At 36.9% G+C, this 21174-nt stretch overlaps 1 long non-coding RNA gene across 5 annotated transcripts in view; it reads right to left on the bottom strand.

Moving 5' to 3' along the window:
- Window positions 1-1455: 1455 nt before the first annotated feature.
- Window positions 1456-21174, bottom strand: part of LOC104004936 (uncharacterized) — a 171214-nt gene continuing 151495 nt past the window's right edge. For 3 of the 5 annotated variants that reach the window (XR_010149155.1, XR_010149154.1, XR_001715703.4), the window contains 2 exons: window positions 11944-12062; window positions 1456-1665 (listed from right to left, as the gene is read on the bottom strand). This is a non-coding gene — a long non-coding RNA (uncharacterized LOC104004936). The remainder of the gene's footprint in view (window positions 1666-11943; window positions 12063-21174) is intronic. The other 2 variants (XR_010149153.1, XR_010149156.1) reach the window with 1 other exon arrangement.

The following is a 21174-nucleotide window of genomic DNA, read 5'->3' as shown; positions in this document are numbered from 1 at the left end:
ATATAATCTCCTGGTGTGCCATTTGCTAAGACCGTTGGAAAAGTGCAGTGTTAGGGTGGGAGTGACCCGATTTTTCAGGTACCGTCTGTCAGCCCTTTCTTTGACTAGGAAAGGGCATTCCCTGACCCCTTGCGCTTCCTGGGTGAGGTGATGCCTCGCCCTGCTTCAGCTCACTCTTGGTGTGCTGCACCCACTGTCCTGCACCCACTGTCCGACACTCCCCAGTGAGATGAACCCAGGCCTCAGTTGGAAATGCAGAAATCACCCATCTTCTGTGTCACTCACACTGGGAGCTGTAGACTGGAGGTGTTCCTGTTTGGCCATCTTGGCTGCACCCCTCTTGTATCTTAATAAAGTCTGTCCATGAACTCCAGTGAAAATGGACATTTCCATGCAACATTTGATTTTACAATTCTTTGTTTTCACATTGAGATTGCCTTCTCGTTTTCCCATTTAGTCTATTTTTTGTTTGTCATCCCTTGCCTTTTGTTGAATTCTTATGCACCCTGTTTTGTGGGTATTGTCAGTTCCTCTGGCTTAGATTGTGTCAGTTTACTAATAATGACAATCTCTAGTTTGGAATAAGACTAGAAATGCTGTTAGACATGAAATAGAAGGCACTGTGGAAATTATGTCATCTCTCTCCTTGGAAAGCTTTCAACATACAGGACAGATGTGGGCTAGTTGACACAGTGTCATATTTATCAGAATAGATTCATGTTTTTGTGAGTGCTGAGCCTGCACTTGTTTTCATGATTTTCTGTTTGGTGGTTTAGTATGTATTTTATTGATATTTTTACATGCAATCATTTTTATAATTATACTTCTCAGGGCATATTAAATTCAACAAACTTTTATTGCTTTCTTACTTCTTGTCAGGCACTGTGGAAGTTACTATGGTTTCATGGGAACAACAAAGGTCTACTTTTTGCCTCCATCAAGTGTATGGTCTATAAATAATTCATAATATTAATATTCACGTGGTATTTCATAGTTAACCAAACACATTTATTTTTATCTTCTCATTGATCCTCATTGCACTCTGAGAGTAACAAGAGTGGGTATTAACATTCCCATTTCACAGAGGAGGAGAATGGCTTAGAGAGGTAAAGTCAGCTTCTCAAGGTCATGGCTAGTAAGAAACAGACTTAGGGCACTGAGTAGAATAAACTGTATTTTAAAAATTGTCCTACAAAAGATAATAGCCCTTAAATTCCAATAACAGCATGTGGCCAAAGACATTTGCTTTATCATACCTCCAAATAAGTATTATTATCTTTTTGATTAAAGTGGTTTCCATCATCCATATTAAAAAAAATAGATACAGTGAAAAGAATTGCTGTAAAGGCAAGCCATTTGACACTCTCCATAAAATATTATTGGTTCTCAGTCACATAGTTAAATCTTAGAAGCACTAATTTATATGTCAGACCAATAACATAGTCCAACAGAAGATCAATTTAAATGGACATTTATTTGTTGATTTTTATTTTTAAAGAGACACCAGTAGGATAAAAACCATTTTATAAAAGAAACAGTAATCTTTTTCTTTGCTCCTTCTGGTTCCTGCTGCAATTCTGTCTGGCTCTCTCACGCTTAACACAAAGGCAGATGAAAGTCAGAATACCTCTTTATCATTGGTTGCAAGTATTGCCTTTCTTCTTCCTTTTAAAAAATACACATGATTATTTTAATTAAGAAATTTATTCACATGTAGTTCATGAGACTTTTACATAACGTCATCACTGCAGGTGATCAGCAAACATATGAAAAATATCCAGTACTTTAAAGGAGAAAGAGGTGCTAGAGGTTTTCAAATTATTTTTCTTACCTCTGTGCAGCATTTGACATTCTTAACCACTTTTCTCTTGAAGTTCTCTCTTCCCTTAAATTCTACAACTCTGCATTGCATAATTCTCTTCTTAGCTTCAATTCTCTGATTTTTTCACTTTCCTCATGCTTTCAAAGGTAGTAATACCTTGAACTTCTATTCTTAGCCCTTTTCTGATGGATTTCATCTTCTGATATTATATCTACCTTCACGATTTCATCAGTCACTTAATATGAATAACTCCTTAAATTACATATTTAGTTTTGAATTATCTGTTAAACCCAGTTCACCAAAATATCTGCTGGATAGTATCATCTCACATACTATTACTGGTAATTTGGTATTTTAAAACTGACATTTTACCCTCAAATTTTCTTCACTAAGTGGATGTTTGTCTCCCTTTCTTTCTGTTGGCTATCCTCTTAGTCCTCCGGTCTGAAAACTCAGATTTCAACCTACATTTATCCTCCTCCCTGTGCCCCCTTATTTTTAAAGCTATAAAATTAATTTCTAAGTCCTACCAATTTCATTTGTAAATCATAATTCTTTTTGTTTGTTTTATTTGCATTGCCACCACCAGATGTTGTGTTATAAGTGTTAGATATATTTTCTAAAACATGCTTACCATCAGTCTGACCATGAGCAAAAGTGTCAGTATCCCTTAATAAGTCAAAAGTCTGATGGGCAAATCTGACTGTAATCTCTCTATGTAACCTTTCCTCACTTATTCAGCTGATACCCCAGTTTAAGTTTTATATTTTGTTCTGGGTGGACATTTTGTCTAATCTTGGTTCTATGGTTCTACCCATGCCATTTCCTCAAGAAAGGACTCCTCCTCTCCTTCCAATCAAATAATAGGAACTACATGAATCTTTAACAGCTCATTTTATTTCCTATATTCTGTGTAAGTCACCACTGATTATTCAGAATCTTTCTTGTTTCTATTTTTGTATAGTAAATCATTTGTCATTCTGCATATAAAAACTTAAAAATTTAATTGTCTTTTATATATAAGTGTTTCCAATTTTCTCAAGTGATTTACAAGCTGCTTATTATCAGGGATTATATCCTATCTCTTCTTGCAGCTGCTACAGTAACTACTTCAAATGACTTTAGGCAATCAATAATTGATTGGTTACATATAAAGAAAACAAATTCTTATACAAATTATTTTATATAAATAAGTTTATGCATGCTTTTAAAGATAATTATGAAGAATATGCATTGTAATAATTGCTCATGAATGGGTTTCAGCTGTTTCAGGCACTCAATAAACTAAGACCAAAAAGCCGTTAATCAGCTTCAATTAGTTTGGCAGCCGATAAAGCCCAAAACAGATGACAAACAAATACACTGTTCCAGTGTCTGGCACTCTAATCCCAGGCCCAGCTTTCTCCAGGCTGCATCCATTCACTACTCTTTCTTCTAAATGGGACAATCATCAAGGGAAGATAAACTTACTTACTTGGGGACATAAAATAACAAAAATAAAAGTCCACCTTATGTAAGAGTTGAGCAGCAGTGGCCTGATGGTGGCAGCAATTTTATATATGCATTAAACTGAGCCCAGTATATTTTAATCAGATTGGCTTAATGGCCATCAGCAAGCTTCCACAGTGTGTGTTCATGACTGCCTCTTTCTCCCCTTTGTAAATTCTGGAGACCAGGAGATTTTGAATGCTCTGTGCTTAGCAATTTTGTGTCCATAGCTTGGGTGCAAAATGTATTCATACATCTTTTTTTCCTTAGTGCACAGGAGGAGGGTGTCTTGCCCTGGGGCAGTAGATAGCTTATTGTGCCAACCTATGTAGTTGATACCAGGTAACATTCAGGGCTTGTACAAAAAGGTAAACAAATGCAATGAGGAGGAGAAAGAGCCCTCCCCAACAGACACACTCTTCTCTTTCCACCCATCTCCCACACATTTATTAGGTGGAAAGAAGCAAAAGACTAAAGGAAGTGATTCACCAGAGTGCTGGGATTGTGTCCTTGCCAATGACCTATGCCATGCCATTCCACACCTCTTTAAATCTGGAAGTGGCTGTCAACAATCTCCTTTCTAGGAAGAGTTGCCATTCCCATCACAGGCAAGGGGTACTAAAGTCATGTGGGAAAAGGTGAAATAATGGAAATGGCTAATGCTTTCACTAAAGATGACCAACCCCTGATTTGTCCTTTTTCTTGCCTAGAGCATGTTATTAACTTCTTAGGTATCTGTAACAAAATTGTATTCAGAACTTATTATGTATTAGGTTTTGTGCTCTTTTTCATGGATCCTCTCACATAGTTGCCAAAAGGTATGCAATATGTACTACTGTGATTCCCATTTTGTCACTGAGGAAACTGAGATATTGAGAGTGAAAGTTGCTAATCTTACATCTCATAAGTGTTGGAGATACAATCAAAATGGAAGCCTTTCAAAAGATGTCATTTTAATTATTGCAATCCCATAGAATATTCTGATCCAGGGCATGATAAATTGAGGTATGTGCATAACTAAAATGCATTGCAAGGTCTACTAAATTAATTAGTGATTTCTATTAGGCTAATTATGGTGAGGTGCTATCCAACAGTGATAGTGTCAAGTGGAAGATCTTTTCAATGTCTAAGGAAAAAAAATATAAAGTAACATTCAAAGGCAATGAAAGTAGTGATTTAAAAAATAATACAAGTAAAAGCTAAGAATGGTCAAATCTGATCTGAAAAAGAAACCACAAACTAAATTAGCAGCTATTTTCTTTGTTTTTAATTTTATTATTATTATACTTTAAGTTTTAGGGTACATGTGCACAACGTGCAGGTTTGTTACATATGTATACATGTGCCATGTGGTCTGCTGCACCCATTAACTCATCATTTAACATTAGGTGTATCTTCTAATGCTATCCCTCCCCGCTCCCCACACCCCACAACAGTCCCCGGTGTGTGATGTTCCCCTTCCTGTGTCCATGTGTTCTCACTGTTCAATTCCCACCTATGAGTGGGAACATGGGGTGTTTGGTTTTTTGTCCCTGTGATAGTTTTCTGAGAATGATGGTTTCCAGTTTCATACATGTCCCTACAAAGGACATGAACTCATCGTTTTTTATGGCTGCATAGTATTCCATGATGTATATGTGCCACATTTTCTTAATCCAGTCTATTGTTGTTGGACATTTGGGTTGGTTCCAAGTCTTTGCTATTGTGAATAGTGCTGCTATAAACATATGTGTGCATGTGTCTTTATAGCAGCATGATTTATAATGCTTAGGGTATATACCCAGTAATGGGATGGCTGGGTCAAATGGTATTTCTAGTTCTAGATCCCTGAGGAATTGCCACACTGACTTCCACAATGGTTGAACTAGTTTACAGTCCCACCAACAGTGTAAAAGTGTTTGTATTTCTCCACATCCTCTCCAGCACCTGTTGTTTCCTGACTTTTTAATGATTGCCATTCTAACTGGTGTGAGATGATATCTCATTGTGGTTTTGTTTGCATTTCTCTGATGGCCAGTGATGGTGAGCATTTTTTCATGTGTTTTTTTGGCTGCATAAATGTCTTCTTTTGAAAAGTGTCTGTTCATGTCCTTCGCCCACTTTTTGATAGGGTTGTTTGTTTTTTTCTTGTAAATGCGTTGGAGTTCATTGTAGATTCTGGATATTAGCCCTTTGTCAGATGAGTAGGTTGCAAAAATTTTCTCCCATTTTGTGGGTTGCCTGTTCACTCTGATGGTAGTTTCTTTTGCTGTGCAGAAGCTCTTTAGTTTAATTAGATCCCATTTGTCAATTTTGGCTTTTGTTGCCATTGCTTTTGGTGTTTTAGACATGAAGTCCTTGCCCATGCCTGTGTCCTGAATGGTATTGCCTAGGTTTTCTTCTAGGGTTTTTATCGTTTTAGGTCTAACATTTAAGTCTTTAATCCATCTTGAGTTAATTTTTGTATAAGGTGTAAAGAAGGGATCCAGTTTCAGCTTTCTACATATGGCTAGCCAGTTTTCCCAGCACCATTTATTAAATAGGGAATCCTTTCCCCATTGCTTGTTTTTCTCAGTTTTGTCAAAGATCAGATAGTTATACTGGTATCAAAACAGAGATATAGACCAATGGAACAGAGCCCTCAGAAATAATGCCACATATCTACAACTATTAGCATCTATTTTCAAACTTAGGAAAGACTGAAGGAAAAGAATAGATGATTATCTGTTGGCTTTCTATGTGGTATGAATAATTCCTGAAGCTCATGATTCAATTTTCAGTAGAATGTATTTATATTTAGATTTCAGAAAGAAACTCTAACTATAGTGCTTGACAGTTTAGGAACCAGTAATTAGGAAACTTAGACACTTTCCTTCTGGAAAATCATTTGGAATCAAGAAGATTGACCATTTCCTCTCTCAACTTAGGGGCTTTTAGCTTGGATGGCACTAGCTGATTGAGATACTCTTTCTTTGGGGCCCTCCTAGTCTTAGAGTTTCTTAATTCCAGTATTTTTATTTCTAAAGATGAGGTTTCCATCAGAAAATGCTATCTGGCTGATGCCTTGTCGCCAAAGCAAGCTGGGTTTCCTGTTTGTTTTCAGATTGAACACTAATAGGCTGAAACAAGGATGAATCCAATGAGATACCGGGACAGGACACATAAGGATGTACTTGCCTGACCCTGAGAGTGAGTGTCTCCTTACATTTTGTACCCTGTCCACTTCCTTTGCCTCAGTCTAGACCTGGCATCTCTAGTTGGGTAATCGTTATCTTTAAGCTTTAACCATAGGGAAATTAATATATGTGCTGCTGAAGCAAGCACCTATCATGGGGGGAATTAAGATTATTCTGAAAATGACAGATATGACCTATTTGGCTGGGACGTTCGAGCTTCTGCTGTATAATTAGGGCTCTCATGAGTTTGACAGAAAGCTTTTGTTGAAACTGTCTTTGGAACCATTCTGCTCCAGGTAATGTGGCACCTGACTCAGAGTTTTGGGGACAGAAGATAAACTGACAGTGGCCATCCAGACCTCAACACCCTCAGCTGCTGGTCCCTTGGGGTATTTCACTACAAGCTTTAATGACATGCCATCCTCTGGAGTCCTAGATCAGCACTTGCAGGCAACTTGACTCAAGTTTATTCATATCTCTGCTCATATATTTCCACTTCAGAGGTGGAGAAGGGTCCCTATCATCTTGCTAATATATTGCTTACAGTCACTCCCTATCTTTTAGCCTGCCTTATTTTTCTTCAGAGCACAAATATTGATGAAGAAAGTTCAAGTAATTGCCTATTTTCTCCACTCTGAGTTAGCTCAATGAGAGCAAAAATTTTGTCTGTTTTGTTCTCTGTAGTATCCTCCAAATATAGCAAGATTTGCTGGCACCGAGTAGGCACTCAACAAATATTGAAAGTTAAAATAAGCAAATGAATCTGTAAACAATGCATTTTCTCACAACACTGATTCTCAAAATTGATGGTAATGAGAATCATTTAGTGAGTGGTAATAGTAGTGGAAGAGACAGTAACTTTTAGAATGTGGATTTCCAGACCCATCCCTCTAAATCCTGGGTCCTCAATGAGGGGCGATTTTTCCTTGCGGGAACAATTGGCAGTGTCTGGAGATATTTTTTTCTTGTCACTCCAGGTGTGTGGGTATGTATGTCTCTCTGTGTGTGTTTGTATTCCTGGCATCTAGTGAGTAGAGGCCAGGGATTCTGCTAAATATCCTACGAAGCACAGGATAGCCCCTAGGAATTTTTCAGTCCTAAATGTAAAAAGGGCCATGGTTGAGAAACTCTGCTCTAGATTCTAATTTGGTAGGTAAAGTGGGACATTAGATTTTGCATTTTTAACATGTACTCTGAATGATCTGATACAGATGATTCATGGACTCTCAAAATACCATCTTCTTTGAATAATTAATTTATTTCTCTGTGGTTCAATCTCATGAGAACATTATTAGGTACACAGAACATTCGATTAAAACATCTAGTATTTTGCACCAATATGCATGATTCTTGTTGATATAAAATAGTTAAAATGAACTTCATGGAGCACCATCATGACTTATTATTACCAGCGGGAAGCAAGCCAGGGTTAACACCCTCCCTGTCTAGTCAAGTCTGGCAGGCTTGTCGGCTCCATTGTCAAGGTCTATGCCTACACAATTACCGCATGCAGTCTGCTTTACTGTCCCACAAAAGAAAAGTACTGTAGCAGATAACTGCTTCCAGGATCCCTGCTGTCAGAGAAAATAAGCAAGTTATAACTTCTCCATGGTCCTGCTACCGAGCATTTTCAATGGTGCCGATTGTAGCTTCATTCGGGCGTTAACGTGTTGTTTCTCTCCAGCAAATGGTCCAGCTAACTTTGACCTTATCTTAGGTCATGTCATATTGATTTCTGACTGAAGTCACTGTTGGAAGATAAGCCTTTACCCTCCCCCACTACACAACTTAATACTACTCTCAATACGCTAATAACATCTAAATAATTTTTGGTGGGCGAGTGAAGTAACATTTCGTATTTTGTGCAATGCATAGCATCAGCCATTGAAGAGGACATCTTTAGCAGGGTACCCAGCAGGCTGTTAGTCTCCTTGCTCCTGCAATACCATAATCTCAACCGTACCCCCTCTACTTGTGGCTTTACCTACCATTTACAACCACAGCTTCCTTCACTGACCCCAGCTAGGAACCTCTATGCCTCTTTCTTCTACTTACCTGATTTAATTACCTTATATAGTTGTTTCTATTTTTATCATATGGCCCATATCCATTCCCTATTCACCATCTCTGTTTCTGTTTAACCCTTGAAAACCTGTTCCAATATTATAGCTGCTCTCTGTTTAGTCTCCCTTCTACTTTTATCTCTCAACTACCTTTCAATCTACCTTCCGATCTATTTCTGTTTTTCTTTTGGAAATAACTGTTATTATGCAATCCAGTACATATAATTCATAAATGACCACTTACTGTCTATGGAAAAAAATGCAAAATCTTCAGATTAACAATAAAGACTCTTCATAACTTGGGCTCTACCTCCTCCTGCTACATCATAAATTGCTTCTCTAGTATTGTAACAAAATTGTACAACTTAATAAGACGTACTCTTTCACATCTCTGCTTTTTCCTGTTTTTGTTTTTTGTTTGTTTGTTTGTTTGTTTGGCATGGAGTGTACTCTTTTCTCTGATCCTTTATTAGAGAAACTCTTATTTTTACTGAGAGATAAATCTCAAATTATAAAACATCTAAAAAGTGTTCTTTAATCTCCCTGGACCAGATATAACAGGTGAGTTTCCCCAGGAAGCAGACTCTAACACAGAGACTTGCATGTAGGAAGTTTATTGGGGATGTGTCCTTAGAATCGATACTTGTGTAGGTGGAAGGGCAGAAAGGAAACAGGACTGTCCAGAGAGAAGTTGAATTATGATGCAGTCACAACAAAGGGCTCAGCCATTTCTATGAGAAGCTCTGGAGCTAGCATGACCCTTCAGGGTTTTTCTGAATTGGGACAAGGGGACTGGGCCTTTATGCCTGAATACTGAGAAGTGACTGTATGTGGACTGTGCCAGGAAGAAATGTGACATGGGCAAGCCCCAGGGCAAGTTTTAGAGAGGGACTCAGCTGGGAGCTGCAGATAACTCATATTTTATCAGCTGAGGGAATAAGTCCCTTCAGTCCTTGAAGCAGAGACTGGGAGGACCTGAAAGCAGAATGCCATAGCATCCACCATACCAGAGGTACCCATGCCTCCTGCTCAGACCTTTATTATAGAACTTGGCAGTTTGCACAATGGCTACTTGTTCCCATTTCCTGTTCACCAAACTAGGCTGTTTTTGAATGAGTGAGTTTGGGAGTTGGGCTTATGGATCAGGAGAAGGTGTGGTATGCATCCCAATGCAGTAAAAGTAGCTTGTGCTAGCCCTACCTTCATTCAGTATAAAAAGGTAGCTACTTCTATATAACCAATGGATAGCATTGATCTACATATTTGATTACTAGTTTTAAATAAGATTGGCTTCTGTTTCCCAATAATTAAAAATGTGATTAAAACTCCACAAAGCTTTCAATAGGCGATATTTATGTTTCTCCTTAATAAAAGAATTAGCTTTTTAATAACATTAGTAGAATACTAGTGTGCACTTATGAAAAAGAGACACTTTGTCATACAAAAATTTGGGCAAAAGAATGGAAAATAATATTAGATGCCTTTAGTGCCTCGAAACATACTTAGATTCCCTCTTGCTTCTATAAGAAAACATTATTACAAGATCAAAGACATATATTGAAAGAAAAAAGCTGTGGCTTTTGAGTGCAGCTCATTTAGTTCTGTTCATTAGGTGCTAAAGTATAAATAGTTCATTATTATGAATGAAACTGTTCAGGAAATGTAACAGAATTTTCATAGAAAAATATTTAGTATAGCATGCAATTACTAATTTACGGTTTATACTATTCATCATGAGTCAGTTGATGTCAACATTAAAATTTCATCTTGAACATTGCCTGGCTTCTCTTTGTTTAACTTTAAACTTGAAAGTTAAATTTTAGGTGTTTTATTCCTAATTATTATTTGTCTAACTCTTTCAAATGCAAGAACATACCATGAAAAAACCAAACTTTTCTTCTCACTAATTATTAAAGGCACATTGAATTTTCACAGTTACCAGACACCACTGTTTACAAAATTTTTTAAGTTTTAAGCAAATGATTATATAACTATGAGGTACCAAAAAGTATTCATGGCCTGAAGCTCAGAAATAATTTGACAAACCAAGGGACACCTGGAGCTACCAGAAACTGGAAGAAGCAAGGAAGGATTCTCCCCAGAACCTTCAAAGAGATACCGTGACACCTTAATTTTGGACTTCTGGCCTCCAGAACTGTAAGAGAATAAATTTGTTAAGTCCTAGGAAATGAATACAGACTTCTATGCCCTCCTAAATGATTGTTTTTAAATAATTAATCAATACTTATTTATACAACTTCCCTCTGTGATATTTGAGGGTTTGGGGGCTTAGAGATCAACCAGCTCTATGTTAACAAGTTTTGGGGCTGCTAGATCCCAGAAAGCCAGCATACACTTGCTGGGCTTGCTGTAGCACCCAGGGAAACTGAAGCAGCCTGGCATAGGTTGTTACATTGGATGAAACAGAATTCAGGTTTGTAGTGAGTTCTTACAATTTTATGTTACCTCAGCATCCATTTTAAATATAGATTGGATTTTCTCATACCAGAAGTGGGCTTAGTCACCCTTCAGTTTCCAGTTCTCCACCTTCTCCCAGTTCCTAAAGGTGGTCGACCCAGATATCTGCCTTATAAAACTGCCTCCTGGTGACCATCTCCCTATGGGACAGCTAGATACAACCTATACGACTTGCCCCACTGACCCCCACACCCTGCATGGACTGAGCAGTTAGGCTGCAGTGACCACCCCTCAGTTACAGCGTGACTCCATGGAGCTCCTGTCTGCTTGCTCTAAATCTACCAATTAGAACTCTCCAAAGGAAACCTTTGTGGGTGACACCCTGGATCCCAATAAAGCCTCTGGCCCATAGGTCTCTCGCTTTCTTTCTCTTGCTCTCCACCTTCTGGTTGGGCTCACATGTCCAGAGCAGCTTCCCTTTCCCATTGGCTCTACGAGGTCTGCTGCCCTCTCCTGTCTGTGATTTGTAAGCAATACTGTTTCTGTTACTTCATGTGTTTTGCTGTGCTGCCTCTTCTGTGTCTCACCTGACCCACACTCCCAGACTTAACTCTCCTCCTGGTCAGGGCTCCCCTAGAGGGTGGCTACCTTGGTAGGAATAAACTGGACATAGGTCAAAAAATAGCTGTAAAGGTGTCTGCCAGGATGAAAAAGTTTTCTGTGCAAGGCATACCTGGTCATGGATGAGACACTTATGCATTAGGCCATCCACCAGAAAGAAAAAGTGTCCCATGAAAGACACATTGTGAATATCCATGATCACATCCCCTGGAGCCCCATCAGGGCAGGGCTATAATTATACCCACTTTCAAAAGAGACCTCAAGACCAAATCACAGGAAGTATATAAGGCTGTTTGTAAATCTCATCCACAAACTGGGACCCCACATTTTTCTCCTTCAAAACAAAGGTCTCCACACTTTGATTAAGAATACTTACCTCTGCCGGGTGCCATGGCTCATGCCTGTAATCCCAGCACTTTGGGAGGCTGAGGCAGGCGGATCGCGAGGTCAGGAGATCAAGACCATCCTGGGTAACACAGTGAAACCCCGTCTCTACTAAAAATACAAAAAATTAGCCGGGTGTGGTGGCGGGCACCTGTAGTCCTAGTTACTCGGGAGGCTGAGGCAGGAGAATGGTGTGAATATGGGAGGCGGAGCTTGCAGTGAGCCGAGATGGCGCTACTGCACTCCAGCCTGGGTGACAGAGCGAGACTCCGTCTCAAAAAAAAAAAAAAAAAAAAAGAAAAAAAAAGCTCAAGTGTTTTATTTTAGAGGTGAAGAAATTAAAACTCTTAAGCTGTAAATATGTATCCACAGTAACACCACGGTTAATTTTGGGCCCATATATTCGGGTTCTTACTACTTTCTACACCCCATTGGCCCATTGGTTAGGAGGACAATTAAGTCTGATACTGAAACATAAACATTGGTAGCTCAATCAAGTATAATCACTTATATTTGGAAAACAATATTTGTAAATGTGTATTTACATTTATCTTTACACGTTTTCTACTTTCAAACTTTATGATGTTAACTGCGACACTATGAAGATTAACAAAACACGTAGATTACCCTTTACACACTCTACATTTTTGCTACAATCATCATATTTAATCATTATAATCACTTCAGATAAAGTCATTTTCCCAAAGTAAATGGCAGGGCTGGAACTCAAACATTTACTTTCTAGCTCCCAGCCCATTTTTTTCCCTACTGGAATAGCAGCAAAATGTAGTACAAGTAGGGTGACCATGTAATTAATTGTTAAAAGCTGGGTCATTTTAAGAGTGAAGGAAGCATTATTTATAAATACACTGGGACAAGCGGTGTAAACCAGGACTATGCTGATGAAACAGAATATAAAAAATAAGTAAGAAGTCTGGGAGATTACTTCATTTCTTTTAAGCTGAATTTTGAACATTACAAAATTGTAATTTTGTAATTACACTGAACCCGCCAACGTCCTAGTATGTAATGCAGTTCTGATTAAGAAAGAGGCATCTCTTTAAGTTATGCACTGGAGCATTCACTCTCAACACTGGGGTGGAAGCAACAGTGCATGCCAAGATAGAGCGTAGTACAAAGATTTGTAAGAATACCTTGAGTGCTCCTTGAGAAATCAGACTTAATGGGAGATACCCATAATTTTTTTTTAGGTTAACTCAAGATGTGGTCCTCTCTCAGTAGCTATGCATTTGGTAAAGTTCTTGCTCTCTTCTTCCAGCACAGTTGGGCTGATTTTCCTTTGTGATTCTTAAATCCTTCATGCATACCTTTTTTAGAGTACTGAATTTATTATACTGTATTTTTTTTTAAAAATTATTATGTTTTAATTTTTCATGGCTATGTCCCTCTGCCCCAGTAGAATGTATATCTTATCACTGTGTGCGGTCCTCGGCACCAAGTGTCAGTTGCTTACCATAGCTAAACTGGATGGGGAAATATTACTATGACCAGGAGAGGGACACAGAAGAACACAGACTTATCTTTCTCAAAATAGAGAAAGAGAAAAAAAAAAAAAAAGAATCATGTTAATCGCTTGAAGGACTTACACAAAATTTGGCATGCTTAATTTAACAATATCAATAAACATGAAAACAACACTTACATCTATGTGTATGGTATGTGTCAGATACTGTTTAAAGATGCCTTCACACTGCTTGGACACTAAGAAGCAAACCCATCTTAACATGATTTCACTCTTTCATAGCCTTTGTTAGCATAACTTTCCTACTTCAAAAGACTCTTGCAGGAAGATAAAGGTTCCAAAGGACTATTTTTTATTACAGGATTTCTCAAGACCCATTACCTTTTCAATCGAAATCATCAACAAATTACTGCCTAGGATTCACGACTCTCTCTGTCTTCAAAATATTCTCCTTACTGTTTTCACCAATCCTAAACTATCATTATTCTCAGCCAGTCCTCATAAAGATCCTCACTGAAGAAACCTCCTTTCACCTAGACTGCAAAATTTCAGTAAGTCAGACTTTGTCCTTTCCACTTTAAGATGCTATCAGACTCTGCCAAGGTGCTGTTCTCCTGAGTAAGCCATAGTCTCAGCTTTGCTTCATTAAAAGTTTATAAACAGCTTTTGCTGTTCTGGGGAGCTTTCAGCAAGCACTTCACCTATAAATAACTTAACTCTCACAGCAACCCCATGAGGTTTAATGTATTATTATTTCCATTTTACAGAAGCGACCTAAGCCCAAAGTTACACAGTGAGTAGGTGGGAGAGCTGAAATTTGAATCCAGGCTGTCTAGCCCCATGGCCAGTATATCTGTATTAAATTCCTGGGAGTCATTTAAAAACTACTATAATTGACTTCATTTGGAAGAAATTTCAAAACATTACAATAAATAAAAACATTTCAAAAAAAGTACAAGTAAAAATGCAATATTGTATTATTTACATACATGAATCACTTATTTCTCTGTTCACTTGTTCTGTGTTCTTTCTCCATCTAAAGGAGCAATGATAAACATACTGGCATTTACAACGGTCATGATGCAGGAAGAGTGTCTTAATTCCTAAAAACTTTCTGGCCTTTGAAAAATAACCACTGCATTTATAACCCCTGCATGGCCACAGTAGGTATACATGAATTTCAACTTGAATTTATACTTCTAGGGAAAGATAATAATCAATTACTAATTTGTTAACGATACTTCTGGAGTAAAAGTCCATGGATAATCAAATGGGGGTGAAAGAAAGGAATTCTCTAAGTGGGTTTTGTTGGGAATTGTCATAGGTAGGAAGAAATAGGAATATGGATTCTGGAGAGAAAATGTGTAAGGCTAGATTCCTGTCCTGATGACTGTTATACTTGATTTGAATAAAAGTGTTTATCCTAGTGCAATAAAGAAAACTTGAATGGCTTACTAATGTTATATGTGATGGATTCAAGGCCCTATATTATGCCAACCACCTAGAAGAATGTGGCAAAACTGACAAAAATTTGCATAGAAAAATATAAACTCTGGCTTTTAGATCTGAAAAATAAATTATGTTGAATGCTTTCTAACAACTAAAGCTGATTTACAGTGAATTAGTCAGCCTCAAAATACAGTGAGTCCTCCAACACAAATATTTAAATAGAACATAGGTGGACCTCTTTCTGGAATATTGTATGACAATCATATATAATAACATCTAAAGGTCTTTCTAATTCCTAAATCCATGTTATAGATGTACCAATGTATTTTGGTAGATCTAAGCCATGCATTCAAACTTCAGTAATGTAGCATTTAGTCATTTCTCAATTTACATATCTTACCAGTAAATATTTTTTGGGTGCTGCCTAGAGGATTTGGCAAATCTCTTTTCCCTACTTATATACTTATGCATATGACTTTGGGCATGTCCAGATGTCCAAAAAAAGGAGACCTGGAGAGAAAATTTATTACAGACTTTGGAGTTAGAAGGCTGGTCTCTGCATCAGAGGTTGCAGAAGAAAGGGAAGATTGGTTTTAATTTCCTGATGTGTCTGAGATTAGATCTTGTCCCTCCGTAACCTTCATGTCAGAATTGACTGTCTGAGTGAATCCAAGATTTCAACTATTTGGAGTGTAGTTGACTTACTATGAGTCACCCTTGAGTAAGCCTGTCTCTGGAATAGGAGCCTTTACACTTGACCCTAAGGTTGTTCTGAGCAGTGGTTGTGATAGTAATAGCATTAGGAGTATCAGTGATTGGAGGGGGTGACTCAACCAGGGATGCTGCAATTCCAGAATAAAGCATCTCAACTTTGAATTCAACAGTGGTAGCATTGTCAAAGCAAGTCACCTTTAGATGACTTAGAGGGCATTAAACCATGATGGCCAGATCAAGGGCTGTTATGCTATAGGGCAAAACCACTTTGGGGCTAACACATTTTTATTTCTTGGCCACCAAAATCCTAGGCATCTGCCATCCAGCACTGATACGGCTTTAAAAAAACTTTTCTGTATTTGAAACTTTTTTATTTAAGTGAGCACAGAAAGCTGAAAAAAAAATGCTCTTTTGGCTCTTTAAGAAGCAAGCGTGTGTTGGTACATTATTTCTCTCTTTTTTAAAAAAGTTTATTATTGTAAATAATATTATTCTTATTTTTATTGGTGTACAGTACAATTAAAACCTCAATAGACTTGTTTAACTATCACCACTGAGCACTTCCATCTCCCCCAAAACTCCTTCCTCATCCCTAACCTCTGATTTCCACTGATTTGCTCTCATCCCCTGCTTTTGCCTTTCCAGGCAGTCAAATAAATGGAATCACATATGTGAACTTTTCAGACTGGCTTCTTTCACTCAGCATAATAGTTTTGAGATTCATTTATGTTATTGTGTGTATCAATATTCCCTTCTGATATTTTATTGCTGGGTGGTATTCTATTGTATAAATATAACACCTTTTGTTTACTCACTCATTCTTTGAAGATATTGGGGTTATTTCCAGCTTGAGGCTATTGCAATAATGCTGGTATAAACATTTGTGCAGAGGTTTCATGTAAACATACATTTTCATTGCTCTAGGGCAAATATCTAGGTGTAGAATTGTAGGGCATATAATAAGTGTCTTTAACTTTAAAATAATATATGAGTTATGAGTAATACCCTACAAGCAAAGGCAACCAAAGTGAAATGGACAAATGAGATCACATGAAGTTAAAAAGCTTCTGCACAGCAAAGGAAACAATCAACAAAGTGAAGAGATAATCCACAGAATGGGAGAAAATATTTGCAAAGTATCCGTCTGACAAAGGATTAATAACCAGAATATATAAGGAGCTCAAACAACTCCAGAGGAAAAAATAAAACCTAATAATCTAATTTAAAAATGCGCAAGAGATGTGAATAGACATTTCTCAAAAGAAGTCATACAAATAGCAAACAGGCATATAAAAATGTGCTCAACATTATTAATCATCAGAGAAATGTAAATCAAAAATGAGATATCATCTCACCCCAGTTAAAAATGCCTTTTATCCAAAAGGATAACAAATGCTGGCAAGGATGTGGACAAAAGGGGACATTGGTACACTGTTGGTGGGAATGTAAATTAGTACAAGTACTTTGGAGAACAATTTGGAAGTTCCTCAAGAAACTAAAAATAGAGCTACTACATGATCCAGCATTCCCACTGCTAGGTATATACCTCAAAGAAAGTATGAAGAGATATATGAACTCCCATGTTTGTTGCAGCACTATTCGCACAGCCAAAATTTAGAAGCAACCTCAGTGTTCATCAGTAGACAAACAGATAAATAAAATGTGGTACGTATACACAATGGAACACTATTCATCCGTAAGAAAGAGTGAGATCCTGTCATATGCAGCAACATGGCTGGAACTGGAGGTCATTGTGTTAAGTGAAATAAGCCGGACACAGAAAGACATACTTCACATGTTCTCACTTATTTGTGGGAGCTAAAAATTAAAACTATTGAACTCATGGATATAGAGAGTAGAATAGTGGTTACCAGAGGCTGAGAAGGGTAATTGGTGGGGGAGAGGGGCTGGTTAATGGGTACATAGATATAGTTAATGGGTACATAGATGTAGTACATAGATACGTACTACATAGATATATAGAATGAATATAACCTAGTATTTGACAACACAACAGAGTGACTACAGTCAACAATAATTTATTGTTGATTTTAAAATGAATAAAAGACTGTAACTGGATTATTTGTAACACATAGAAATGATAAATGCTTGAGACGATGGTTACCCCATTTACCCTGGTGTGATTATTATGCATTTTATACCTGTATCTAATATCTCATGTACCTCTTAAATATATGCACCTACCATGTATCCACAATAATTAAAAATTAAAAAATTAAAAAGAAAATACAGTTAAATATATTTTTATAAGAAATGGACTGACATTATTTTGCATTCCCATGAGAGTTCCAGTTGTCTTGCATTGTCAACAAAACTTGAGATTATCATTGTCGTTTTCCACTCTAAGTAGGTGCATAGTAGAATCTCATTGTGGTTTCAATTTGCATATTTCTAGTACTTAATGACATTGAACTTCTCTTAATGTGCTCATTTGCCATTTGTGTATTTTCTTTGGTTAAGTGCCAGTGGAAAATCTGCTCATCTTTAATTGAATTGTTTACTCTTGAGTTCTGAGAATCCTTTATATATTTACCAAGAATGTATAGTCCTTTGCTTGCCCAGAATATGTAGGCCTTTGATTCAACAAAAATCCTTTGTTCAATATGTGATTTGCAAATATTTTTTCATCGTCTATAGCCTGTTTTTTCATTCTCTTACCAGAAACTTTCACACAGTAAACATTTTTTTAATGAAGTGAAACATACCAACATTTTATTTTATGAATCATGCTTATTATGTCCCATATAAGAACTTCTGGCCAATGTTAAGGTCACATAGATTTTCTCCTGTGATGTTTTTTCCTAAAATTTTGGAGTTTTACATTTTACATGTAGATTTTAAATCTATTTTCAGTTAATTTTGGATGCAGTATGAAGGTTAGGTTGAGGTTTACTTATTTTTTTACATATAGATGCATAATTGTTGCAGTATCATTTATTACAGAGACTACCCTTGCTCCATTGAATTATCTTTGTATTTTTGTCAAAAGTGAATTGACTGTATTTGTGTGAATGTATTTCTGGACTCTATTCTGTTTCATTGATCTATATGTTTTCACCTCTCCAGTGCCACATCGTCTTGACTACTCAAGCTTTATAATAAACATTAAAACCAGGTAGTATGAATCTTCCAAATTTATTCATTTTAAAATTATTTCAGTGTTTCACTTCCATTCCCTTTCCACATAAACTTTAGAATCAGGTTGACTACATGTACAAGCTAATACCACAGGGATTTTATTTATGACTATAGTCAACCTATACATGAATTTGGGGAAAAGTAACATGTTAAATGTATTGTTATAATGTGTTCCAATTCAGGAAATGCAATATATATTTCCACTTATTTAGGTCTCCAACTTCTTTTATTAGTGTTTTGTATTTTTCAGCAAACAGATGCTGTGCATGATTTGTTAGAATTCTACTTGTGTTTCATTCTTGTTTGGTGTTTTATTGTGTGTGTGTGTGTGTATGTACGTGTATATATGTGTGTATATATGTGTGTATGTGTGTGTATATATATATGTATAAATTTTGACCTTGTATCCTGCAGACATGGTAAACTTATTTATTAGTTCTAGGAGACTTTTATAAGTTCCTTGGGACTTTTTACGTAGGTAATCATGACATTTGTAAATAGAAAGAGTTTCATTTCACCCTTTCCAATCTGTATGCCATTTATTTCTTTTTCTTCCTTTATTATACTGGCTAATACTTCTAGCACAATGTTGAATTAGAGTGATGAGATTTAATATCCTTGTTTTGGTTGTAATTTTATGGGAAAATATTGACTTTTATGATTACATATATGGGTTAAAACGTGTTTTCTTTTGACATACTGTATCAGGTTAAGAAAATTCCCTTCTTCACCCTATTAAACCTATTAATGGTATGGGGAAAATTGCATACCCACATGTAGAAGAATGAAACTGGATCCCTATCTCTCACCTTATACAAAAGTCAACTCAAGCTGGATCAAAGGCTGAAATCTAACATCTGAAACTATAAAAATTCTAAAAGATAACCTAGAAAAAACTCTCTGGATATTGGCCCAGGCAAATAATTTATGGCTAAGACCCAAAAAGCAAATGCAACAAAAATAAAAATAAATAGGACATCATTAAACTAAACAGCTTCTGTACCACAAAAGATAAGAGGACAGACAAGATCAGAGGACAGACAAGCCACAGAATAGAAGAAAATATTTGTGAACTATGCATCCGTCAGAGGACTAATATCCAGAATCTACAATGAACTCAAAAAAATCAGCAAGAAAAAAATAAATAACCCCATCCAACAGTGGGCAAATGACATGAACAGATATTTCTTAAAAGAAGATTTACAAATGACCAAGAAACATATGAAAAATGCTCAACATTATTAATCATCATGGAAATGCAAACAACAAAGAGATACTACTTTACCCCTGCAAGAATGGCCATTATTAAAATGTAAAAAAACAATAGATGTTGGCATGGATGTGTTTAAGGGACTGTTTATACACTGCTGGTGAGAATGTAAATTAGTACAACCTCTATGGAAAACAGTATGGATATTTCTTTTTTACTTTATTTTATTTTTTTGGAGATGGAGTCTTGCTCTGTAATGCAGGCTAGAGTGCAGTGGCATGATCTCAGCTCACTGCAAACTCGGCCTCCCGAGTTCAAGTGATTCTCCTGCCTCAGCCTCCTGAGTAGCTGGGATTACAGGTGACCACCACAGTGCCCGGCTAATTTTTGTATTTTTAATAAAGACGGGGTTTTACCACGTTGGCCAGGCTGTTCTCAAACTCCTGACCTTGTGATCCATCCGCCTCGGCCTCCCAAAGTGTTGGGATTACAGGCATGAGCCACTGCGCCTGGCTAGATATTTCTTAAAGAACTAAAAGTAGATCTACCATTCCATCCAGCAATCTCACTGCTGGTTATATACCCAAAGGAAAAGAAATTATTATATCTAAAAGACACTTGCACAAGTATGTTTATCACAGCACAATTTGCAATTGCAAATATATAGAACCAACCTAAGTGCCCATCGACCAATGAGTGGATAAAGAAAATATGGTATATATACACCATGGAATACTACTCAGCTATAAAAGAGAACAAAATAATTTCTTTTGCAGCAACTTCAATGGAGCTGGAGGCAATTATTCTAAGTGAAGTAACTCAGAAATGGAAAACCAAATACCATATGTTCTCACTTATAAGTGGGATCTCAGCTCTGGATATTCAAGGGTAGGCAGAATGGTACAGTGGACTTTGGAGACTGAGAAGTGGGAAGGTGGCAGAGAGTTGAGGGATAAAAAATTACATATTGGATACAGTGTACTCTACTTGGGTGATGGGTGCAATAAAATCTCAAATTTCACCATACATACAATTCATCCATGTAGCCAAAAAACACTTGTACTGCAAAAGCGAAGGGAATTTTTAAAAAATTAAAAAAGGAAATTCCCTTCTAGTCCTAGTTTCCTGAGAGTTTTTATTACAAAGTGGCATTTTTGACTTCCTTTTGCATTGATTAAAAATAATATTAAGCAGCACTATATATATAG

This window comes from Pan troglodytes, chromosome 12 (genome assembly GCF_028858775.2).
Source record: "Pan troglodytes isolate AG18354 chromosome 12, NHGRI_mPanTro3-v2.0_pri, whole genome shotgun sequence".
Classification (NCBI taxonomy): Eukaryota; Metazoa; Chordata; class Mammalia; order Primates; family Hominidae; genus Pan; species Pan troglodytes.
The sequence above is the reverse complement of the archived record's forward strand: the minus strand, read 5'-3'. Positions and strand labels throughout refer to the sequence as shown.